Here is a 25,015-nt window from a genome sequence, read left to right as displayed (position 1 = left end):
GACCACAGGGTGCACCCACCCCCACATTGCAGCAACCCATATTGTATATGTGGTGCAATAGGTTTTTGGTAAGTCGTTAAAAAGAGGAAAAGGGGACACACAGGTTGGCAGCTGTTACATAAGGTTGTCCCTGCTGGGCAGACTGTTTTTTGGGTGCCAATGACATATAAAAGTGTGGTATATATTCTACCTTAATAAATATAACAATTGTAAGTAATCAATATAAAAGGGGCATGGGACAGACAACCCAGCATTACATACATATATGGGGGGAGGGTGTATGGTATTTAGGGGGGTGCTGTTAAATTTATTTACTAACACACATTATAGTTATTTTTTTTACTTTAAATGCAGTAGTGGGTTTAATGTAAATAAAAAAGGCAATGAGCACCCAAACCATAAAAATCAGTAAAAGTCCACACCTCAGGAGTCCAGCAAGAAATAGATTCAAGATGGTGAATTCATAGGACTTCTTTGATAGGAGACAAACACAGTGAAATGCCTGGTGAGCAGCACAATCATGGTGCCAGACAGCACACAAATCCCTAAATCTACTTCTGCCCTAGGAAGATCATGGAGGGGAAAAATCAAATACAGGAAACAAGGCCTCATTTTTGTCAACTGTCACAAATATACTTTTTTTGTGCAAGGACAAGATGGCGTAAGTTGTAATCAGAATCCGGTCAAACATGAAAGTATGGTCTCTGATCACCCCACCATCCCACTAACTAGGTAACTGGGGTTAACAGAAAGGCGGAGCCCAGCCATGCTGCCACCAGTGCCACGGGTTTGAAAGAGATTTATTGCACTTTTTAAGGATTCCTCCCCCCCACCTCTGCTTAGAGATCCTTAAAAAGTGCCCCAGGCAATGCATGGCATTCAGGCTCTGGGTCCTTTGTTGGAAGGGAACTTAATTGTTGGGTAATAATAGAACCGTAATTAAGCTGCATTTTGCATGTTGCCAGTATCAGGCAAAAACAGGGCTATAAGTAAGTCTGGTCCTGACACCTTACCTTAGTCGCGGCATCACCACATTCCTGACGGGTCGCAGAACAGAGCTGGGGGCCTGTCAGAATTTTTAGCCTCCCTTCTTCCCTTTGCTAAGTTGAGGCTGGAAGCGCCCCTCAGAATTATGCGCCCGGGGCAACCGCCCCTGTTGCCCCCCCCACGCTACGCCACTGGGTCTGTCTGTATGCTGTGCCGGTAATGCTTTTAATGCAAGTGATGAATAAAAAGTACTTTTAACTAAAGGAATCTCTCCCTGCCTTTATTTCACTGGGACCGTGAAATTTGTTTGCAGGCACCGGCCTTGTTGGCCTAGGCCATAATACGCTTCTGTGTAATACGCATGTATCTGATACACACAAAAAGCTGAAGTCACAGTTAGCACGCGAGCAGGAACGATAAATAGCACTCCACTTGTAATCTAGCCCAAAGTGGGCTGCGTCACTGCACTTCACATATTATCAGTGAAATGGAACCTATGTTCTGTATGTGTTACTTTGGAAAGAGGGTTTAACTCACAGTTTTATGTGCATTACTGACAGAGAGGAACTTTAAATCACTTTTCTGTTTTTACTAAATAATAGATGTTACACTAATGTGATCTCTGTTTATTACTTAAAAAATTGATATAAACACTGCTCATTAGGGCTGTTTTATCAATGTCTGGCGGACATGATCTAATGTAGAGGATTATGTGTGCTAGACATCACTGAATGCCGACAGTGTTTAACATTGCACAAGCAGTTCTGGTAAACTGCTTGTTCAATGCCGCCCCTGCAGATTTGCGGCCGCTAGCAGGGGGTGTCAATCGACCCGATTGGCAGATTGCTGTCCACAGCCTCAGAAAAGGCATATGAGTTAAGGAGCAGCTGTCTTAAGACCGCTGCTTCTTAACTGCTGTTTCCATCGAGCCTGAAGGTTCGCAGGGGGTGTCAATCGACCCGATTGGCAGATTGCTGTCCACAGCCTCAGAAAAGGCATATGAGTTAAGGAGCAGCTGTCTTAAGACCGCTGCTTCTTAACTGCTGTTTCCATCGAGCCTGAAGGTTCGCACGGAAACAGATGCATTGGGCCTGTTTGATAAATCCGCCTCTATGTTTGTCACTGACAGAAAGGAAAACTCATCGCTTCTATGTCAGTGTAACTGGAAGAAAAGATTAAATAATGGTTTCCTGTGTGTTATTATAGGAAAGAGGGTTACATTTCTGTGCCTTCTGAGCATTACTGGAGAATCAATGTTCTTTTAGTTGTACTGAGTTAAATCATGGTACTTTCTCTGTTACTGGTGGCAGGAGGATAAAAGCAGCATGCCCTATTTGTGCTAAAAGTATGAAGAGTGTTAAACCATTGTAGCGTGTGTGTGTGTGTTTAGGTACCAAAAGGAATCTGTTTGTCAAAAAGTATATGAGCGCTGATGAAGTAATATAATGGTATCCATAAGACAGCACATAACTCAAAGGGATAGTCTAGTCAAAATCAAACTTTCATGAGCATGTGATTTTAAGCAGCTTTCTACTCTGAGTAGAGCTTGCTGATTAGTGGATACATTTAGACACTAATCAGCAAGCGCTACCCAGATGCTGAACCAAAAATAGGCTGGCTCCTAAGCTTATATTCTTGCTGTCACAGATACCAGACCCCCAAGGCTAACCCCCACCCCCTACTACATGGCTCACTCCCTGTTACATTCGATTTGGCCATTTCATGGCTTATGGGATCTTCCAGATGCGTGCTATGTGTTGTTTTGCTGTGTACACTTGGTCATGGAAGAGCTGATCTATGACCGGGAAAAACCCTCCAAAGCTAGCCGGGCTCCTGGAACTCCCGGTCGGCCACCTTACAACTGACACCCGCCTAACCCCTCTAAGGCTGGCTGGGCTCCTGGAACTCCCAGTCGGCCACAGAACAGCAGGACATCCACTAACTTTTGGGGATTGCTAGCCACTAGGGAGGACAAGAGGTGGGGGGATTACCGGTTTTTAGACACCCCTACATTTTATGGGACTATGGCTGCTATGGAGGCGCTGGTCTGTCTGGAGGGGTGGGAATGGCGGGAAAATTGTGGGATTGTCCAGTGTCTTATCAAGATGAGCTTTTCTGGGCTACATAGAAGCCTCTTCCAGGCAGAGGAAGGACCCTATGGCAGAGCTACCTAGTCTGGGTAGCCACAGTTTGGGAGCGAGATGGACCAGGTTCTGGAGGATATCTCTGGGCTCCAAGAGGAACTGCTGGATCTCTTGGAGAAATCCTGGCTACTAGATTATCTGGATTTTATAAGTGACCAGGAAGAGGCACTGGTCAAGGAATACAATAGGCTGCTAGAGCTCATTAAGCAGCATGCCAAGGCTATACAGATTTGGGGTGCAGCCCTCTGGGATTCATGGAGCTCGACTGTGGAGGAGTGGCAACAAAGAAAAAGAGAAAAAGGGCTGCTGGATCCCGATCATCAGTCTGGCTCCAAGCTTATGGTCTTGGACCAGGGGGCCACCCTAGAAGAAGTGCTGGCAACAGGGCAGAGAGCCGACAGCCTCTGTCCAGCACCTGCAACAGCTCCAGGAAACCAGGGAGAGGAGGTAGGTGTCCTCCCTCACCTTACACAGAACCCCTTCCCAGGAGAGGAGACAGTCCGTCTCTCTTCCCAGCAGCAGAGCCATCCCCTGGGAGCGGAGGTAGTCGTCCTCCCTCCCCGTAAGCAGAACCCCTTCTTGGGAGAGAAGGCAGTCAGTCTCTCTCCCCAGTGGCAGAGCCAGGAGCCGGGAGAGGAGACAGTCAGTCTTTCTCCCCAGCAGCAGAGCCATCCCCTGGGAGTGGAGGTAGTCATCCTCCCTCCCATTACGCAGAACCCCTTCCTGGGAGAGGAGACAGTCGGTCTCTCTCCCCAGCGGCAGAGCCATCCCCTGGGAGCAGAGGTACTCATCCTTCCTCCCCGTAAGCAGAACCCCTTCCTGGGAGAGGAGACAGTTGGTCTCTCTCCCCAGTGGCAGAGCCAGGAGCCGAGTGAGAAGACAGTTGGTCTCTCTCCCCAGCAGCAGAGCCATAACCTGGGAGCGGAGGTAGTCATCCTCCCTCCCCTTACACAGAACTTCTTCCTAGGAGAGGAGACAGTCAGTCTCTCTCCCCAGCGGCAGAGCCAGGAGCAGGGAGAGGAGATAGTCGGTCTCTCTCCCCAGCAGCAAAGCCATCCCCTGGGAGTGGAGAAAGTCATCCTCCCTCCCCTTACACAGAACACCTGGCAAGGCGGATGTCGATAACTCTCCCTAGTGTCAGAACCCATTCCCAGGGGAGGAGACAGTCGGTGTCCCTCCCCAGCAGCAGAGCAGTTTCCCATGGAGCGGAGGTAGCCTACCTCCCTCCGCAGCGGTAGATATCCTTCTTGGGAGAAGAGACAGACGGTCTCTCCCCTCAGTAGCTTGGCAGGGTCTCTACCCTTTTCTCATCCCAGAGTATTTTTCACAGGGGCAGGCCAGGGGGGTACCCACTCATGCAGTTGATGCCACAAGTTTGGGCACCCGAGTTTTGCCTGCCCCACCAAGGAACAACTTCCACCTACAGTCTGGAAACCAGCAATGGCTTTGTTGGATACTCGCCCCTGCAGTTGGTGCCACAAGTTTGGGCACCCAAGTCTTGCCTGCCCCACCAAGGAGCAACCTCACCCTCCAGTCAGGGGTGGGAATACAGCTGGGAAACCGGCACTGAATTTGTTTCTGAGTGGGTCAGCCAGTTCTCAGACAAGTGTCACAGTGGGAGGCAGTGTGGCCATGGAATCTAAAGACACTAGAACTTGTGGGAGAGCAACTGTTTGGGATCCGGCTTTGGCAAACTTGTTTGGGACTCTGCATTGTGTGCCTATCCCTGTGTCTAGGGTGCAGGGAATAAGCACTGACAGGAACCCCCCAGGATGCACCAAGCCCAGGAAACATGGGATAACTTTCCCCAGCAACCGAGAACTGGAGGGCCACCGTCGGACAGCCCCAGGCTGACCCACTAAGGGTCTAGCTGGGTCTACCGAACAGGAGGAGGGAAGATGTCACAGATACCAGACCCTCAAGGCTAACCCCCACCCCCTACTACATGGCTCACTCCCTGTTACATTATATTTGGCCATTTCATGGCTTATGGGATCTCCCAGCTGCGTGCTATGTGTTGTTTTGCTGTGAAGAGCTAATCTATGACCGGGAAAAACCCTTCTTGGCTGGCCGGGCTCCTGGAACTCCTGGTTGGCAACCTTACAAATGACGCCCTGGAAGTGCCGCCGCTCTCCCGGGATCACCTCGAACCCGTCACATCTAGGTCCTGGGATTCTGTGGGACTATGGCTGCTATGGAGGTGCCGGTCTGTATGGAGGGGCGGAATAGCGGGAAAATTGTGGGATTGTCCAGTGTCTTATCAAGATGAGCTTTGTGAATAAAAGGAGTGTATGTTTTACAATAAAATCAGTTACTGTTTCAACTGAATGCTAGTATGTCTAGTTATTTCGGTGGGCTCCAGCTAAAATCACTTTCCTGGGCTGCATAGCAGCCTGTTCCAAGCAGAGGAAGGACCCTCTATTAGAGCTACCTAGTCTGGGAAGCCGTTGTCTGCCACAGGGTGGGAACCTGAATACTGGTGCTGTCGGGCATCAGGGGTGGTTACAGGCTGTGGTCACTTGCCAGCTACATAGCTGCAGTTGGCAGGGAGGAAGAAGGACCCGTTTGGTGGAGCTACCCAGTCAGGGTAGCCGGGGTATCTGTCACACTTGCTTTTTCAAATAAAGATACCAAGACAGGGGGCGGAGCCTACTCTCATAGCGGCAAGACACATCTCTCTGAAGCTCCTGGACTTTGAGTTATTTATTATGAGTTTTCTGCAGTAACTATACCACTTTTTACTTATCTGAGAACATTTGCTTGGCTAGGAACTGATACACGCTCAGTATTGAGGATTTGACCGGGTTTCTGCCTATGTTCTATGAGAAAAACATGCATCAGGATCTCCCACAGGCCTGGAAGCCATTGTTACAACTAGCTGTGAGGACCTTACAAAGAGACCCTGTGTTGGAACTAAGGCATATATCTGGGGCTGCCGCAGAATTACCCCCCCCCCCAAACTCTGGGGTTACGACATCCTGTAATAGGATAGCTGCTCAAAGGAGCAATCACTGAACCTTGTGTATAGAAGAGGGCACTTTACTCCATTGCGCAATAATGTTGGTATTTGCCAGGACCCTCCACTATACTCTTAGCAGAAGGGAGCCTAGCTTGTGACATAACTCTGGACAGCAGAACTTCTTCTATCTTTAGACAAAGAGCATAACGTTTCTGCATACTGCTAACGTATGATCCCTTCAAAATGGCGCTGGACTCTGAACGGATCCTTCGGGAAGTCACTGCCATGCTAGATTCTCACTATAATAAGTTGTGCGCAATTATTGACGAGGAATATGCCTCCCTAAAAGATATTTGTGCAAGAGCTAAAGGAGAGCCGCAAGCTTCACAGGAACTACATGTTAAATCTATCATGTACCCACTGCAAACCTCTTTTGTAACTTTAACTACCACACGCACACAACCCTCACTCCATGGTGAAAGTTATCCAGATAGTGACCTAACCACCTCGTATAACCTGACCGGCGAACTGATGGAGCACTCTGTCAGCCTGGAGAGGAGAGGTGCACTGATTGATGTCATTGAACATAAGGGGGAGAATACTACAAATGGTACTATGCTGCTGGCACCGCAGCAGAGTATAAACAATGGCCTAGACCCAAGGAAGATTTTGCTGACTGCTATCACAAAGCTACCCGTCTTTCTCGCTTGTCATTCAAGATCTGCAAGTATGCTCTCCAGCCCTGTTTTACTCCTCCAGAGGATCTAACTGGGACATGTGGGTTGATATCAGGGGAGACAGATTCGCCCAGGGAGGTGCTGCATCTTTTTTACAAAAGCCGTTGCCAGCAGTATAGAACTGGTGTAGGCTAAATTTATCCCTAATCCGTTATCGCATGGCAGATTATCCTGTGGTCAATCCTGGTATGGATCCATAGGCCTGCTTAGCGACATAATGCCTGTAATCTAATGGGGTGAAACTCTGCTGAGGCGGATGAACTTTAATGGAATGTGAGATAATAAACTCTGCCACAGTTAAATTTGGGATTACTAAAGAAGATCTGAACAATCTATACTAAGATCTATGCTTAACACTCCTCTAGTAATCTACCTACAGTTAACTCTGAGCTCCACATATACCAGTATGGGTCATGTTTTAGTCTTTTACCTCTGCTGTTTACAAGGGATAGTTTTCATACTTGCTGCGATACCCCTAGCTACTGATACCAATGCGCAGCTTTAAGCTCTGTATAGTATATAAGGACCTTACCTGAATGTGCATAACCGCATTTGCATGGAATGGGTTTGCAAGCCACATGTAGGGGACTCTGTGAACAGAGAGGAGGTATATGCGGAGACCCACTTTGCAGAGATGACCCTCACTACAGGGACTAACTGAGAATTGAACTTTAACTCTTACGGTATATTTTTGCGCTGATGTGTCTATGTAGATCTAGGAAGGGGATATCTATACACATCTCTACCATACTATGGCTGTAGGAGCTGCGTCAGGGCTAGGGGTCTACATGGAGCTACAGAGAATAAGCGGCTTCACAAGTCTTAACTCTGGACTCTTTAGGCTCTGCTATGTTAGCCAAAAGTGATATGTTCTCTACTCTTCTATTCTTATTGCTCCATTATGTTCATGCTGCATGTGTTTCTCTGCTAATAATATGATGATTGTGCACCCTAAGTCTAACAGTTACTGTATATACCTCCATAGGGGTAAATTATTTATTTAATAGAAGTGGTTTCCTTAATATTGCCTTGACATAATCCTTGTTTTTGTTTGCTGGTGTGCCTGCCAATAATTAAGTTCAGAATGTTGGTAGCTATTATGCAAACTATTTCATGCTGATTATTAGTGCTCCACTACTCTAGACAAGGGAGCCATCATATACTTGATCTCCACTAGCATTGCATTATTGTTTGCCATTGTATAGTGATTAGGAGAGATACTAGGTCTTCCTGATGTTTTGAGCTTCTATATGTCACTTTCTTGTGTATATATGCATAGTGTCTATTGTCCAGTGAATCTTGTATGTTTGCATTTTTATTATTCTTGACAATTGATTGCGTATTCCAGATTACCACTACCATTACATAATCGCTAGCAATCTCACAGATAAAAGGTTCTTGTTTTACAAATTACCAAGAGGCTTGCAACTTATGGACTTCCAATTCCCTACCTAGTTCCTACAGCTCTGAAAGGCCATTTCAATAGGTAGGCACAACTTGTTATTTAATTAATATACCAAATCTAGTCATAATCCATACCCCGCCCCCCAGTTGGTTCTATATTAAGTGCTGCATTCAATACCCTACACAGATGCCCAAATTGCCAACTTCAGTCTGCTAATGCAGATCTAAATCCCCAATCCAATTCCCTCTATTATCATAGGTCCCTGGTGTACTTAGATGTGGGAGAGACCCCAAATAATATAGTTTTGTCTTCTAATATTTCCTAAGAGTGGGAGGTGCTGTCTGCGGCCGAGATAAGCACATCCCTACTCAGCATTAAAATTTTCATATCTTATTATTAGGAGGCAATAGCTTATTTGTTAGGCTAGTTCTTATGTTGACCCACCCTAAACCCATAATACCACCTCTCAATAAAGAAAAGCCTTGCCCTTTGGTCATGGAGAAGTGTCAGATATATATAAAAACAAAAAGGTATCTAGAAATAAACATATAATCTTTTTATTCAGTATACTCTATTACTATTTATGCTTACCTTTTGGCCTATCTGACCGTTATTACATCACCTTGTAGATGGTTCCCATATCATATTCCCATATCATATCCCCTATCATATCCCCATGTAGAGATAATGGAAAGTTCATGGTTTATGGGAGACAATTATATTCTTATTGGGGAACCTATTTATAGAAGTTAGGATGATGGGCACTAGGGGTTTAATATAATATAATGTGTAAGTTATTAAATTAAAACATTTTGAGGTATATTATTTGGGATCCAAGAGTGGTCCCCTTTTGGCTCATAGTTGCCCTATGACTTTATACTACAGATAGTACAGAAAGGTCCAAAAGTGGCCTTATATAACTTATAGAGAGCATAAAGCCCGCCTGGCAAGCATTTTGTTTAATGTCAATCCTGTCTCTTGTTTTATAAATATGTTATGCTTATGTTGTTCATTCTACATTGACAATGTGTCCAGAATCAATTTATTTGTATGGATTCTGTTGACAGGTATGTTGTTTATGCCTTGAATTATAACTCAATAAAAAATATAAAACAAAAAAAAAAAAAGATACCAAGAGAATGAAGAATAATTGATAATAGGAGTAAATTAGAAAGTTGCTTAAAATTGCATGCCCTGTCCGAATATGATACTATAATAAGGTGTACATTTATATTTCTATGGTGGATAAAAATTATCTTCTATCATGCAATTAGGTTTTTCATTTTACATAAATCAAATGCAAAGTTCCGCCAATTAGCCTACTGAATGTATATGCACTTCAAGAATGATTAAGTTTGTAAATAAATGGTGGGTATAAAAAAAAGGTTTTCATGGTTTAAAATTATAAGGGATAGATAGATAAAAAATAAAGTTTTCACTGGCACAATATACACCACCCCAGTTCTCTGAGTAAGTATGTTGTTTGAATTGGTGTATGTTGCTGAAACAAGAATAATTTTTGCTAGAAGCATGTTCGCTAATGGAAGTAAATTGCAAAATGCTTATATTTAAAATGGAATAAATCCAAGCACATTTAAATTTTAACTTTTCTATACCTTTAAGAAATATTACTTTGTATTCCCATGTCTGTTCTCAAGCATCCTAACTTCACGTATTAATTCGGGTGGTTGGGTAGTCAGTTACTCCAGATAGTGTGGAAATATTGGGTTATAAGTTGTTTATAGTTCCCCTTTAATAATATCCCCTTTAGTCTTTTTGGATGCCTTGTTCATATTATTCTTATGTCTGATATCAGCCATTCCTTCCTGTAGCTGACATTGACTACACTGCTATATTAAATACACAATATGGCTACGAAAGAACATCTTATTTTATTCTGTCGCATCTAGAGGCCTTTTTATAAAGCCGTCAACTGTGCTGCATTCGCCGGCACCAATACGCTCGCCTGACATCGCGGCCGCGGACCTGAAAACGCTCTCCATATTTAACAAAAAAGCTGTCAAAAAGCCGCGCACCAAGTACGGAGCGATGAGCAGTGGACTGTTGCTAACTAGCAGTCATAGATCTCGCTGCTATTCGGCTTTTTCACAGCTTTATTTGTATACTGTCACTAAACACCGCCACTATACTAAACTGTTTAACCCCTATGCCGCCGAACCCCGACCCTGCCGCAACTAAATAAAGTTATTAACCCCTAAACTGCCGCTCCCGGAGCCCACCACCACAAGTCTAATAAAGTTATTAACCCCTATCCCGCCGCTCCTGGACCCCGCCGCCACCTACATTATGTTCTTAACCCCTAATCTGCCGCCCCCTACACCGCCGCCACCTACATTATGTTATTAACCCCTATCCCGCCACTCACGGAGCCCACCGAAGCTAAATAAAGTTATTAACCCCTAAACCTAAAAACCAGCTAACTGTACATTAAGAGGCCCATTTATCAAGCTCCGAGTGGAGCTTGAAGGGCCGTGTTTCTGGCGAGTCTTCAGACTCGCCAGAAACAGCAGTTATGCTCCATAACCCGGTCTGCCTGCTCTGATGAGGCGGACAGGAATCGCCACAAATCAACCCGATCGAGTACGATCGGGTTGATTGAAACCTCCCTGCTGGCGGCCTATTGGCCGCGAGTTAGCAGGGGGCGGCGTTGCACCAGCAGCTCTTGTGAGCTGCTGGTGCAATGCTGAATACGGAGAGGGTATTGCTCTCCACATTCAGCGAGGTCTTGCGGACCTGATCCACACAGTCGGATCAGGTCCGCAAGACCTTTGATACTTTGGCCCCTAAATATTAACTCATCCCTATCTTATAATAAATTTAAACTTACCTTTAGATTTAAATTAAAATATATTAAACTAATAATTAACCTACCCTAACTGTTATACTAAAATTACATTAAAATATATTAAACTAATAATTAACCTACCCTAACTGTTATACTAAAATTACATTAAACTATATTAAACTAATAATTAACCTACCCTAACTGTTATACTAAAATTACATTAAACTATATTAAACTATTAATTAATCTACCCTAACTGTTATGCTAAAATGACATTAAACTATATTAAATTAATAATTAATCTACCCTAACTGTTATACTAAAATTACATTAAACTATATTAAACTAATAATTAACCTACCCTAACTGTTATACTAAAATTACATTAAACTATATTAAATTAATAATTAATCTACCCTAACTGTTATACTAAAATTACATTAAAATATATTAAACTAATAATTAACCTACCCTAACTGTTATACTAAAATTACATTAAACTATATTAAACTATTAATTAATCTACCCTAACTGTTATGCTAAAATTACATTAAACTATATTAAATTAATAATTAATCTACCCTAACTGTTATACTAAAATTACATTAAACTATATTAAATTAATAATTAATCTACCCTAACTGTTATGCTAAAATTACATTAAACTATATTAAATTAATAATTAATCTACCCTAACTGTTATACTAAAATTACATTAAACTATATTAAACTAATAATTACCCTAACTATTATACTAAAATTACATTCAACTATATTAAATTAATAATTACTCTACCCTAACTGTTATACTAAAATTACATTAAACTACAAATAAAATTAACTATATTATATATTTAAAAACCTAACCCCACTCAAATAATTTAAATCTACACTAAAAAATTACTAAGTTACAAAAAATAACAAACACTAAGTTACAAAAAAATAACAAACACTAAGTTACACAAAATAAAAAATAAATTATCAAAGATTTAAACTAATTACACCTAATCTAAGGGCCCTATGAAAATAAAAAAGCCCCCCAAAATAAAAAAACACCTAGCCTACAATAAACTACAGTATCGGGGCGGCAGATTAGGGGATAATAAGTATAATGTAGGTTGCGGCGGTGTCGGGCGGCAGATTAGGGGTTAATAAGTGTAATGTAGGTGGCGGCGGTGCCGGGGCAGCAGATTAGGGGTTAATAAGTATAATGTAGGTGGCGGCGGTGGCGGGCGGTAGATTAGGGGTGTTTAGACTCGGGGTACATGTTAGGGTGTTAGGTGTAAACATAACTTTTATTCTCCCATAGGAATCAATAGGATATCGGGCAGCAGCGAACATGAGCTTTCGCTGCTTTCAGACTCCCATTGATTCCTATGGCATCCGTCGCCTCCAGGGCGGCGAATTGAAAACCAGGTACGCTGGGCCGGAATAGTGGCGAGCGTACCTGGTACAAATTTGATAACTAGCAAAAGTAGTGAGATAGTGCCGAATTTGAATTTGGAATATCTGTAGTGACGTAAGCATCGATCTGTGTCGGACTGAGACTGGCTGATCGTATGTTACGTCACAGATTTCATCTTTTGTTGGTCGGTAGGCTTTGATAACTAAGGCGAATCAGGCTCGCCACAATTACGCTGCGGAATTACAGCGTATTTGCGATTGACGGCTTGATAAATAGGCCTCCTAGTGCTCAAGATGGTATTTTTAGAAAAATAACACATTTTTTTGAATAGAATAGGTTTATGATAAGGACTTTATAAATAGGTGTTTGGGCCTATTTCTATCTATCATCTACCTATCTATCTATCTATCTATCTATCTACCTATCTATCTATCTGTCATCTACCTATTATAATTTTGAGATGAGCATATGGTGCTGTGCAAAAATATTGAATATTTATTTACATAACTCTAGTTGACCTTATCAAAGCCATTTGCTGCTTCATGATGTGACTGACAACGTATGAGCTATTACAATAAAATAAATATGGGCAGGGTGCCTGATAGCTAGTTTTGCTAATATTTTATAAAATACTGCTAGGCATCTCTTGAAAATGTTACTGTGCAGTATCTATCACAATAACTTGGGCCCATTTTATCTTTGGGATCAGAATAAGTTTGCAGGGTATGCTCTCAATTGGAATATCTAATAAGTCATCAGACTTTCTGATTTAAAAATAATTAGACTGGGGGGCATGTTTGAGTGATGACCTTGCTCAGTCACAATACCAGAGGCTAAAACAACAAAAACACAAGCGCATCCGAGATTCACTGTATCTTTCTTTATTATTATAAAAGTAAAGCCATAAAAATGTACACTTACAAGATAAGTGCAAATAATGTGCACGTAATAATTAAAGTTGCTCTGCACTCCCAGCCCAAGCCGTAGTATCTGGTCTTTGTAATGGGAAAAGTTGAACAAGCCTTACCTACTGACAGGACAATCGCACATTACCGGTGAAATAATACCGGACTTGCTGAGCCACTAAACTGGAGGAATAAAGACTGGAGAGCGGACACATAGCTCCCATTACAAAGACCAGATACTACGGCTTGGGCTGGGAGTGCAGAGCAACTTTAATTATTACGTGCACATTATTTGCACTTATCTTGTAAGTGTACATTTTTATGGCTTTACTTTTATAATAATAAAGAAAGATACAGTGAATCTCGGATGCGCTTGTGTTTTTGTTGTTTTAGTTCGTGTGTAAGGAGGATCTGGACACAAGTAGGATCCTGAGACAAGCAGCAACGGAAAGATCACAAATATCAGCTGGAAATCTATCGTGAAGGAGCATTTAAGCCATACTTACTCCATTTGGATTCTAATCCTTTTTGGGACCTACTTAGACTTAAGTGGTTGAACTGCGGTATTTATACCTTGAATTTATACCTTGAATATTACATGAAACAGTTTTTATATGTGTAATAGATTTTTTTAGCCTATAAAATTGCTCACTAAGATAAGAAAATATATATTTAGTAAAAAACATAACTAACTTATTTGTGGGAGAATAGCACCAGCATTTTAACATCTGGAAGTTTATAATTGTTCATAAAGGAATTTTTTTATTATTTTTTAGATTTTAGAATTTCAGAATTTTAAATTGTGGTATCTAATAGGCAGAGTGTATCCTGTATCAGTTCAATTTTTGCGCTGCCACATTTTTTTGTATGTAAATACCAGAGGCTGGTGCAGTGATTTTAATAATCAGAGGATTCTAATCGGATTATTATAGCATCCCTAGAAACAGACATCACCTTCAGCTCATGTAGTTTGCTGATTTCATAGATACCTTTCATGTTGTACTTATGATGCCTGATCCCTGGTCCAGACCATCAAGGCCTTTGGCAATGGCCTTAACGTAAGACCTCCCACCCCAGTTATTCTGAGTAGATCAGTCACTTAAAGACTGTGTTCTTATATGGAACCTGAACCAAACATATCTATCAGTGAAGGATTTTTTTCTTCATATTATGGCTAAGTCCTACTCCAAAGAGTCAAATTGTGTTCTATTCATAGAGGAACATGGCAGCTATTGTTAGATGGGAGGAAGATGTCCTATAACTCTTACAGAGCTTTTTTTCAGAAGCTGGAATGGCAGCTAAGTCGTTTTTTTTGAGGACCTTTTATCCTACAGGACTCCACAAATAAAAGCTGCAGAAGGGCCAGAAGAAGTCAATAATACAGAAAATATACTTGCATTATTTGCTGAATTTGATAATAGTGAAATGTGGACTGTCCACACAGAGGAGGATATACTATTAATTTGGGTGCCTACCCCAGTAGCAACCAGACACCAGGACTTACACCAGGAGTCCATCTTGCTGGGAGCCCCACTATGCAATGATAGAAGTAGGGCATTGGTTAACTCAACAAAAGATTTAATAGCAGATATAGCCTGAGCCCCAAGGCACACTATAGGGCCCTTGTGGCTTCAAAGTTTAAAGGTTCAAGTTTTGGCGATACCTCTCAGTCTACATTCCTGCATATCCAAGGGGGACCAAGATCACAGGAAGCTTGCATCTGACATTCATTTCTTTTGATGGGCTACTTCAAGACCTGAGAGCTGGTATCGGCTAATAGAGCGGACTCTGTCTCTAGGTCTCTTCCTCAATGTTGGCAGCTCTTAATATGTAGAATCTTCATGTGCTTTACATGCAGTATTTAAAACAAGCTTTTAATAATATGTAGAATATTGCCCCTGTTTTTTATTATTTGACAATGCTATAGTTTCTATATGTACATTCCATTATAAGGGTTCTATTTATCAATCTCCGTACAGAGCTTGATGCCCCCGTGTTTCTAAAGACCACTGCTCCATAACCTCTCCACCTGCTCTGAGGTGGTAGATAGAAATCAACCCGATAGAATACGATAGGGTTGATTGACACCCCTGCTAGCGGGCGGCATTGCACCAGGACTGCTGGTGCAATGATAAATGCAAACAGCGTATGATGTCGGCATTTATCGATGTGCAGCAGACATGATACGCTACATTGAATCATGTCAGTTTGCACTATCATAAATAGACCCCTAAGAGTAGGTACTCACCCTAATCAAAAGTTGTTGTAACTCTAGGTCCTTTATTATTTACATTAATGCTTTTTAGTGCTTCAAAAGTGCCCCCTTATGATTTCTTAACTCCTATTATTCTCTGTCCTTAAAAGAGTGAAGGTGAAGGGGTCAAAAAGTGGCCTCTACTTATCAGTTCTGGAAATCGTTCTTTTATTGAATAAAACTTGAGAGGGAATTGATATAGTTTAAAAAATGGTTTCCTTTAATGCCGTCAGTTTGTTCCATGTCATAGTTACTTCCCTCTAATAATTATCATATATTGTGCTATGTTGTTGGTAGAGCAGTTGTGGTTTCTTACAGTCAATGGAAATAGTGTATTTTTTTTCTGTTTCGGATTTGGAAACCTTAATAAAAAAATAATAATAAAAACATTATTAAGTCTTTGGGTTGCTTTATATAATATGACAAATACAAGATTGTAAAATAAATAATTGGTCAATATTGTAAGCACTATCAGGGGTCATTTTAGAGTATTCATATTAAGAGTGCTCACACAGCTGGTGACAAAGCCAACAGGGATCATTGAGCCATAAAAGGCTAAAATGGTTCAGTACCTTAGGATAGAGATCTCTCAATCAGATTAATCTATGAGGCCACAGGAAGCTGTTTTTACATTTCTAAGAATTTTCTCTCTATTTTGATCTGTTTAGCTTTTTGTATGTTTAAATATCATAATGTTGAGCAAAAGTACTGGAATCACACGTATACAAGTCAAAATACCATGGTAGGAAAACATATTTGCTAAAAACATTTTTAAACATGTTATGAATGCATTTATTTTATTTGCCTGAAACTGTGAAGTTATATCTGCTTAATTTGCCTTTAAAACTAACAGGAAGTGCACAGCTAGGCTATAGGACAGGAGTTGTCTTTCTAAGTGAAAATCTTTATAGAGCTTAATCCTGAGATTTGCATAGGACATTGATTTCAGAGAGTTTTTCTTTTGGGATACATATATTAAGGGTCCTGAATTTGTCTTTTTGGAGAGTTTGGACTATTTTACTGTACTATAAGGACAGTTTTATATTAATGGACAACTATGGGGCCCCATTACATATGCGGCGTTGCCCGCAAAAACCGGGGTCGTTTTGGTATCCTATATACAGCACCGCAAATAAATGCGGCACGTATATTTCACACGTCGCCCGCAATTTGTACTCCCATAGGCTAACATGGGACCGCATTGTAAATCGGTATCCAATATCCAGCGCAAGGACTTACGTGGCGAAAATGGAGAAATCTTACTCCATTTTTACCTCGCCATAAAAGGCAGCTGTAGCAAGTCTTGCTCTGAGTATGGGAGCACCGTAACTCCCGAAAATGCCTTCAAAAATAAACTAACACCTAACGCATGCGCAATGTCTATCTACCTGTCAACCGCAATATCCCACCACAATAACTAATAAAATGTATTAACCCCTATATCCACCATCAAACCCACACCGCAAGTAATAACTAAATTATTAACCCCTAAATCCAACATTGCAAACTACCTATTAAAACTATTAACCCCTAATCCGCCATTAACACACAACGCAATAAACCCATTAAAAACTATTAACCCCTAAACTGCCAAAGCCCACAATGCAATAAACCTATTAAAGTATTAACCCCTAAACCGCCAAAGCCCACAACGCAATAAACCTAACACCCCCTAAATGAACCCAAATTACCTAATTTACAAAATACTAAAGTTATTATTAAATTAAAAAAACCTAACACTACTTTAAAAATACAAATAAACTAAGTATAAATTAAAGGGACAGTCTAATCAAAATTCTGAAGTAGACTGTCCCTTTAAGCTACAATTACAGAAAAAAAATCTAAGTTTACAGAAAATAAAAAAGAAAATTACCAAATTTTAAAAAATTATACCTAATCCCTATGAAAATAAAAAAGCCCCCCAAAATAAAAAGTACCAGTAGCCCTTAAAAGGGCTTTTTGCAGGGCATTGCCCCAAGATAATCAGCTCTTTTACAAGAAAATACACAACCCCCCCGCAACAGTAAACCCCCCGACCCACCAAACCCCCCCAAATAAAATAACCTAACACTAAAAACCCTAAACTACCCATTGCCCTGAAAAGGGCATTTGTTGGGCATTGCCCTTAAAAGGGCATTCAGCTCTTTTACTGCCCACCCTATCTAAATAAAAAATAAAAAAAAACTTAAAAAACCCTAAATCTAAGCCCCAGGTTGCTACTCACCATTCCTAAAGTCCGGCGGAGAAGGTCCTGTTCCAGGCGGAGAAGTCTTCTTCCAAGCGCGACCTCTTCTTTCTTCTTCCTGGAACATCTTTTGCGGAGCAAAGCTGAAGACTGAAGACCGCGGAGCTGAAGACCGGTGACCCTGGAACTGAAGACCGGCGACCACGGAGCCATGGAGCGTGGAGGATCCTCTTCGTAGATCTTTGCCGCACACTTGATAGAGAATTCAAGGAACGCGATTAAAAATGGCGTCCCTTGAATTCCTATTGGCTGATTTGATTCTTCAAATTCAAAACAGCCAATAGGATGAAAGCTACTCAAATCATATTGGCTGTTCAAATCAGCCAATAGGATGGGAGCTACTGAAATTCTATTGGCTATTCGAAACAGCCAATAAAATTTCAGTAGCTCTCATCCTATTGGCTGATTTGAACAGCCAATAGGATTTGAGTAGCTTTCATCCTATTGGCTGATTTCAATTTGAAGAATCAAATCAGCCAATAGGAATTCAAGGGGTGCCATTTTTAATCGCTTCCCTTAAATTCTCTATCCAGTGTGCAGCAAAGATCATACGAAGAGGATCCTCCACGCTCCATGGCTCCCCAGTCGCCGGTCTTCAGTTCCAGGGTTGCCGGTCTTCAGCTCCGCGGTCTTCAGTCTTCAGCTCCGCTCCGTGTAGGATGTTCTAGGAAGAATAAAGAAGAGGTCGCAGCTTGGAAGAAAACTTCCCCGCCTGAAACAGGACCTTCCCCGCTGGACTTCAGGAACAGTGAGTAGCAACCTGGGGCTTAGACTTAGGGTTTTTTAAGGTTTTTTGGGGGAGTTTATTTTATTTAGATAGGGTGGGCAGTAAAAGAGCTGAATTCCCTTTTAAGGGCAATGCCCAACAAATGCTCTTTTCAGGGCAATGGGTAGTTTTTTATAGGGATTAGGTATAATTTTTTAAAATTTGGTAATTTTCTTTTTTATTTTCTGTAATCTTAGATTTTTTTTATTTTCTGTAATTGTAGTTTAAAGGGTCAGTCTACTCCAGAATTTTGATTAGACTGTCCCTTTAATTTATACTTACTTTATTTGTATTTTTTAAGTAGTGTTAGGTTTTTTAATTTAATAGTAACTTTAGTATTTTGTAAATTAGGTAATTTGGGTTCATTTAGGGGGTGTTAGGTTAGGGGTATTAGGTTAGGGGGGATTAGATTAGGGGTTAGGTTTATTGTGGGCTTTTTGACGGTTTAGGGGTTAATACTTTAATAGGTTTATTGGGTTGTGGGCTTTGGCGGTTTAGGGGTTAATAGTTTTAATGGGTTTATTGCGTTGTGGGTTAATGGTGGATAAGGGGTTGATAGTTTTAATGGGTAGTTTGCGATGTTGGGGTTGGCGGATTTAGGGGTTAATAATTTAGTTATTACTTGGGGTATGGGTTTGATGGCGGATATAGGGGTTAATAGTTTAATTAGGCTTATTGCATTGTGGGGGGTTGTCGGTCTACAGGTTAATACGTTTATTAATAGTAATGAGAGGGGGGACTGAGGATATAGGGGTTTTTACGTGTCTGGCTTATTTTTGGGAGGTGGGTTAGACTTTTACGGGAGATTTGTTATTTTTCTTTACTTTTCTTAGGCGCCGGCAGTTTCTAAAGTGACTCCAGAAATTTGTATTTACGCTCATTTCTGGACATCGCTAGTTTATCAGACTTACGGCACTTTATGAGCTGCCGGCGGGGTACATGTGCAAGGTGAAATTACAGATGGCATGGGTTGCAGCGTTTGCGCTGAAGCCTGCTCCGTATATGTAACTGTGCCCATGGTGTCTTTGTATGTCTTATTGATTTTATATGTGTTTAGTTTATTGTATTTTATCTTGTATTGTGAAATTGTGCATAACTAAAATATTATATTGTTTGTTATCTGTTAAATTGGAAAGTGAAAAGCAACACAAATAAAAATTGTCTATTTGTTAGCACAGAACTAAAACTAGTATTTATTAAAATACCTTCTTTTAGATGCAACAAATTAGTTTTGTGTTTTTTAAAACACTGTTTTCTGGTATAAGTTTGGCAAATCAAAATATCTATTTCCTATGACATGCTTTTTTTTTGTAGCCAGTTCACAAATGCATTTCCCTGGATACTTTGTCACACAGATTCCATACCACCACCTCTTAAAGGGACATGAAACCCACAAATGTTCTTTCATGATTCAGATAGAGCCTGCAATTTTTTTCATAAGGTGGTGAGAGTCCACAAGTCATTACTCCTGGGATTCAACTCCTGGTCACTAGGAGGAGGCAAACATTTCCAAAGCTCTAAGAGCACTCAATCTCTCCCACCTCTTCTGGAGGAGGGTGAATATTTGGGGTGCTTCAGATTCTTTGTTGAGTGGTGTTCTCAGACTGATTTGATGCCCTTCTGGCCAGAGGGGAGGTTGGAGTATTGGGCAATTACATGATTACACCCAGTGAGGACTTAGTCACAAGCATGCCACATGTGCGAGGTGAAATTACAGATGGCATGGGTTGCAGCGTTTGCGCTGAAGCCAATTTTGAGGTACATCATAGCTGGGGACATACATTTACACCAGACATATACCACCATTCAGTTTATTATTATTTATATATATATTATTTATATGTTAGCTAATAGTCTTTTGTACAATGGGAGATTTATCTTTTAATGGAATATGTTTTGTGATTTTCACTTTCATTCTTTATTCTGCACTTTAGGGCGCTGGGGTAGAGCGAGTCGTAATATGTGGTGCACATTTGCATAGCATGCTTTGTTCTAAGTTATGTGAAATTGCAATGCCGTAAACATTCATCTTTGAGACTAGAGGCTATAGTTGGGTTTAGATTGTGTTGGATAGAAAGTTGAGGTGTAGACATTTCAGTATTGACCCAGGCAACATATTGCCTTGAATTTTGCACATGTCCTTGCAATAGAACAAATTATGTGTCGGAGCTGTCCTCCAGTGATTGAATAGGGCTAAGACTCTGTAATATGTGGGACATACTTTAAATGTCCAAAAAAAATGTTAATACATTTTATTACACTATTGCTTGCATATTACTATGTGCTTAACCCCTGCAAAGGGATTAAACACATACGCCTAGATTTGGCGTTTTGTCTGTAAAGACCTGCGGTGCTAACAAGCCTTTTTTTCCAGTGCACCCTTAAGCCAATGCTGGTATTACGAGTTTTCTGAATGGCTGCGTTAGCCTCAGAAAAGTGAGCGTTGAGTCAAATTTAGCTCCACTTCAACCCTCAATACCAGCGTTGCTTACGGTAGCGGTAAGCTGGAAAAACGTGCTCGTGCACGATTTCCTCATAGGATACAAGGGGGCTGAGCTGGCTGAAAAAAAACCTAACACCTGCAAAAAAGCAGCGTTCAGCTCCTAAAGCAAGCCCCATTGTTTCCTATGGGGAAACACTTTCTAAGTCTACACCTAACACTCTAACATGAACCCCGAGTCTAAACACCCCTAACCTTACACTTATTAACCCCCTAATCTGCCGCCCCCACTATTGCTGACACCTACATTATATTATTAACCCCTAATCTGCCACTCCAGACACCGCCGCCACCTACATTCTAGCTATGAACCCATAATCTGCTGTCCCTAACATCGCCGACACCTATATTATATTTATTAACCCCTAATCTGTCCCCCCCCAACGTCGCCGCCACCTACCTACACTTATTAACCCCTAATCTGCCGACCGGACATCGCCGCCACTATAATAAATGTATTAACCCCTAAACCACCGCACTCCTGCCTCGCAAACACTATAATAAATTTTATTAACCCCTAATCTGCCCTCCCTAACATCGCCGCCACCTACCTACAATTATTAACCCCTAATCTGCTGCCCCCAACGTCGCCGCTACTATAATAAAGTTATTAACCCCTAAACCTAAGTCTAACTCTAACCCTAACACCCCCCTAAGTTAAATATAATTTAAATAAATCTAAATAAAATTACTACAATTAAATAAATTAATCCTATTTAAAACTAAATACTTACCTATAAAATAAACCCTAATATAACTACAATAGAACTAATAATTACATTGTAGCTATTTTAGGATTTATATTTATTTTACAGGCAACTTTGTATTTATTTTAACTAGGTACAATAACTATTAAATAGTTATTAACTATTTAATAGCTACCTAGTTAAAATAATTACAAAATTACCTGTAAAATAAATCCTAACCTAAGTTACAAATACACCTAACACTACACTATCAATAAATTAATTAAATCAATTAACTACAATTATCTAAACTAAAATACAATTAAATAAATTAAACTATAATACAAAAACCCCCCACTAAATTACAAAAAATAAAAAAATATTACAAGAATTTTAATCTAATTACACCTAATCTAAGCCCCCTAATAAAATAAAAAAGCCCCCCAAAATAATAAAATTCCCTACCCTAAACTTAAATTACAAAGTAATCAGCTCTTTTACCAGCCCATAAAAAAGGGCTTTTTGCGGGGCATTGCCCCAAAGTAATCAGCTCTTTTACCTATAAAAAAAATACAATCCCCCCCCAACATTATAACCCACCACCCACACACCCCTACTCTAAAACCCACCCGATCCCCCCTTAAAAAACCTAAAACTACCCCCCTGAAGATCACCCTACCTTGAGCCATCTTCAGCCAGCCAGCCACGATGGGACAGAAGAGGACATCCGGACCGGCAGAAGTCTTCATCCTATCCAGGCAGAAGAGGACATCCAGACCAGCAGACATCTTCATCCAGGCAGCATCTTCTATCTTCATCCTTCCGGAGCAGAGCGGAGCCATCTTCTATCCAGCCGACGCGGAGCCATCCTCTTCTTCCGATGTCCTAATGACGAATGAAGGTTCCTTTAAATGATGTCATCCAAGATGGCGTCCCTCGAATTCCGATTGGCTGATAGGATTCTATCAGCCAATCGGAATTAAGGTAGAAAAAATCAGATTAGTTGATTTAATCAGCCAATCGGATTGAAGTTCAATCCGATTGGCTGATTGGATGAGCCAATAGAATTGACCTTGCATTCGGTGGTCGGCTGGCTGAAGACGGCTCAAGGTAGGGTGATCTTCAGGGAGGTAGTGTTAGGTTTTTTTAAGGGGGGATCAGGTGAGTTTTAGAGTAGGGGTGTGTGGGTGGTGGGTTGTAATGTTGAGGGGGATTGCATTTTTTTTTACAGGTAAAAGAGCTGATTACTTTGGGGCAATGCCCCGCAAAAAGCCCTTTTAAGGGCTGGTAAAAGAGCTGATTACTTTGTAATTTAGTTTAGGGTAGGGGATTTTATTATTTTGGGGGGCTTTTTTATTTTAGTAGGGAGCTTAGATTAGGTGTAATTAGATTAAAATTCTTGTAATATTTTTTTATTTTTTGTAATTTAGTGTTTTTTTTTGTATTATAGTTTAGTTTATTTAATTGTATTTTAGTTTAGATAATTGTAGTTATTTAATTTAATTAATTTATTGATAGTGTAGTGTTAGGTGTATTTGTAACTTAGGTTAGGATTTAATTTACAGGTAATTTTGTAATTATTTTAACTACGTAGCTATTAAATATTTAATAACTATTTAATAGTTATTGTACCTTTTTAAAATAAATACAAAGTTGCCTGTAAAATAAATATAAATCCTAAAATAGCTACAATGTAATTATTAGTCATATTGTAGCTATATTAGGGTTTATTTTATAGGTAAGTATTTAGTTTTAAATAGGATTAATTTATTTAATTGTAGTAATTTTATTTAGATTTATTTAAATTATATTTAACTTAGGGGGTGTTAGGGTTAGGGTTAGACTTAGGTTTAGGGGTTAATAATTTTATTATAGTAGCGGCGACGTTGGGGACGGGAGATTAGGGGTTAATAATTGTAGGTAGGTGGCGGCGATGTTAGGGAGGGCAGATTAGGGGTTAATAAAATTTATTATAGTGTTTGTGAGGCGGGAGTGTGGCAGTTTAGGGGTTAATACATTTATTATAGTGGCGGGGATATCCGGTTGGCAGATTATGGGTAATAAGTGTAGGTAGGTGGCGGCGATGTTGGGGGGGGGCAGATTAGGGGTTAATAAATATAATGTAGGTGTTGGCGATGTTAGGTACAGCAGATTAGAGGTTCATAGCTATAATGTAGGTGGCGGCGCTGTCCGGTTGGCAGATTAGGGGTTAAATAATTTTATTATAGTGCGATGTGGGGGGCCGCGGTTTAGGCGTTCATAGGTAGTTTATGGGTGTTAGTGTACTTTGTAGCACTGTAGTTAAGAGCTTTATTTTCTTTCTACTGACTTTTTTAGGCGGTAGGAGTCTTGGAGGTAGAGGCTGTACCGCTCACTTCTTCCAAGACTCGTAATACCAGCGTTAACCAAATCCCATAGAAAAGAAAATAGGATACGCAATTGACGTAAGGGGATTTGCGGTATGGAAAAGTCGCGGAAGAAAAGTGAGCGGTACAAATGTACCTGCCATACTCGCAATACCAGGGGGCATTAAAAAGCAGCGTTAGGACCCCTTAACGCTGCTTTTTAAGGCTAACGCAGAACTCTAAATCTAGGTGAAAGTTAAAGTCAGCTCCAGAGCAGCAACGTACTATTGGGATCTTGCTCTATCTGAACACATCTGGCAAGCCAATGAAAAGAGACAAATGTCAGTAGCCACCAATCACCAGCTAGCTCCCAGCAGAGCACTGCCGCTGCTTAGCATGTATACATTTACTTTAAAAAAAAAAATATGCCAAGAGAACAAAGTATATTCGATAACAGAAGTGAATTTAAAAGTGTCTTAAAATCTCATGCTCTATCTGCATCATGCAAGTTTATTTTTTCCTCACATGGCTCTTTAACAGAAAGGCAACAGCATTATTCGGATGTGAAACAATGTCCTTTAATATCTACTAAAAATAGATTTTATAGAAAAATCACCTTCACCTTTGTTTAACTGTCATACAGTACTTTTTTTTTACATTTCAAGATTAATGTGTTTGAAAGGACACTTCTTATGTCTGCTTAAAGGAGAGGCGGCAAGAATTCAGATTATAGAAACCTTTCAATTAAAAAGCAGATGTTCTAAAATGTTTCTATATAAATTCTGATACACTTCACTCTAAAATCCTATTATAGCTGGGAAGAAAGATTCATTTACATTAATCATTACTCATTAAAGAAAATGCATCCGAG

The 25,015-nt window shown here is 40.6% G+C and overlaps 1 protein-coding gene across 1 annotated transcript in view; it reads right to left on the bottom strand.

The window, feature by feature from the left end:
- The window catches only part of MOCOS (molybdenum cofactor sulfurase), an 842,034-nt gene that overhangs the window by 693,127 nt on the left and 123,892 nt on the right, over nt 1-25,015 (bottom strand). The window lies entirely within an intron of this gene.

This window comes from Bombina bombina, chromosome 5 (genome assembly GCF_027579735.1).
Source record: "Bombina bombina isolate aBomBom1 chromosome 5, aBomBom1.pri, whole genome shotgun sequence".
In the NCBI taxonomy this organism is placed as follows: Eukaryota; Metazoa; Chordata; class Amphibia; order Anura; family Bombinatoridae; genus Bombina; species Bombina bombina.
This window is presented reverse-complemented; position numbering and strand designations above follow the sequence as displayed.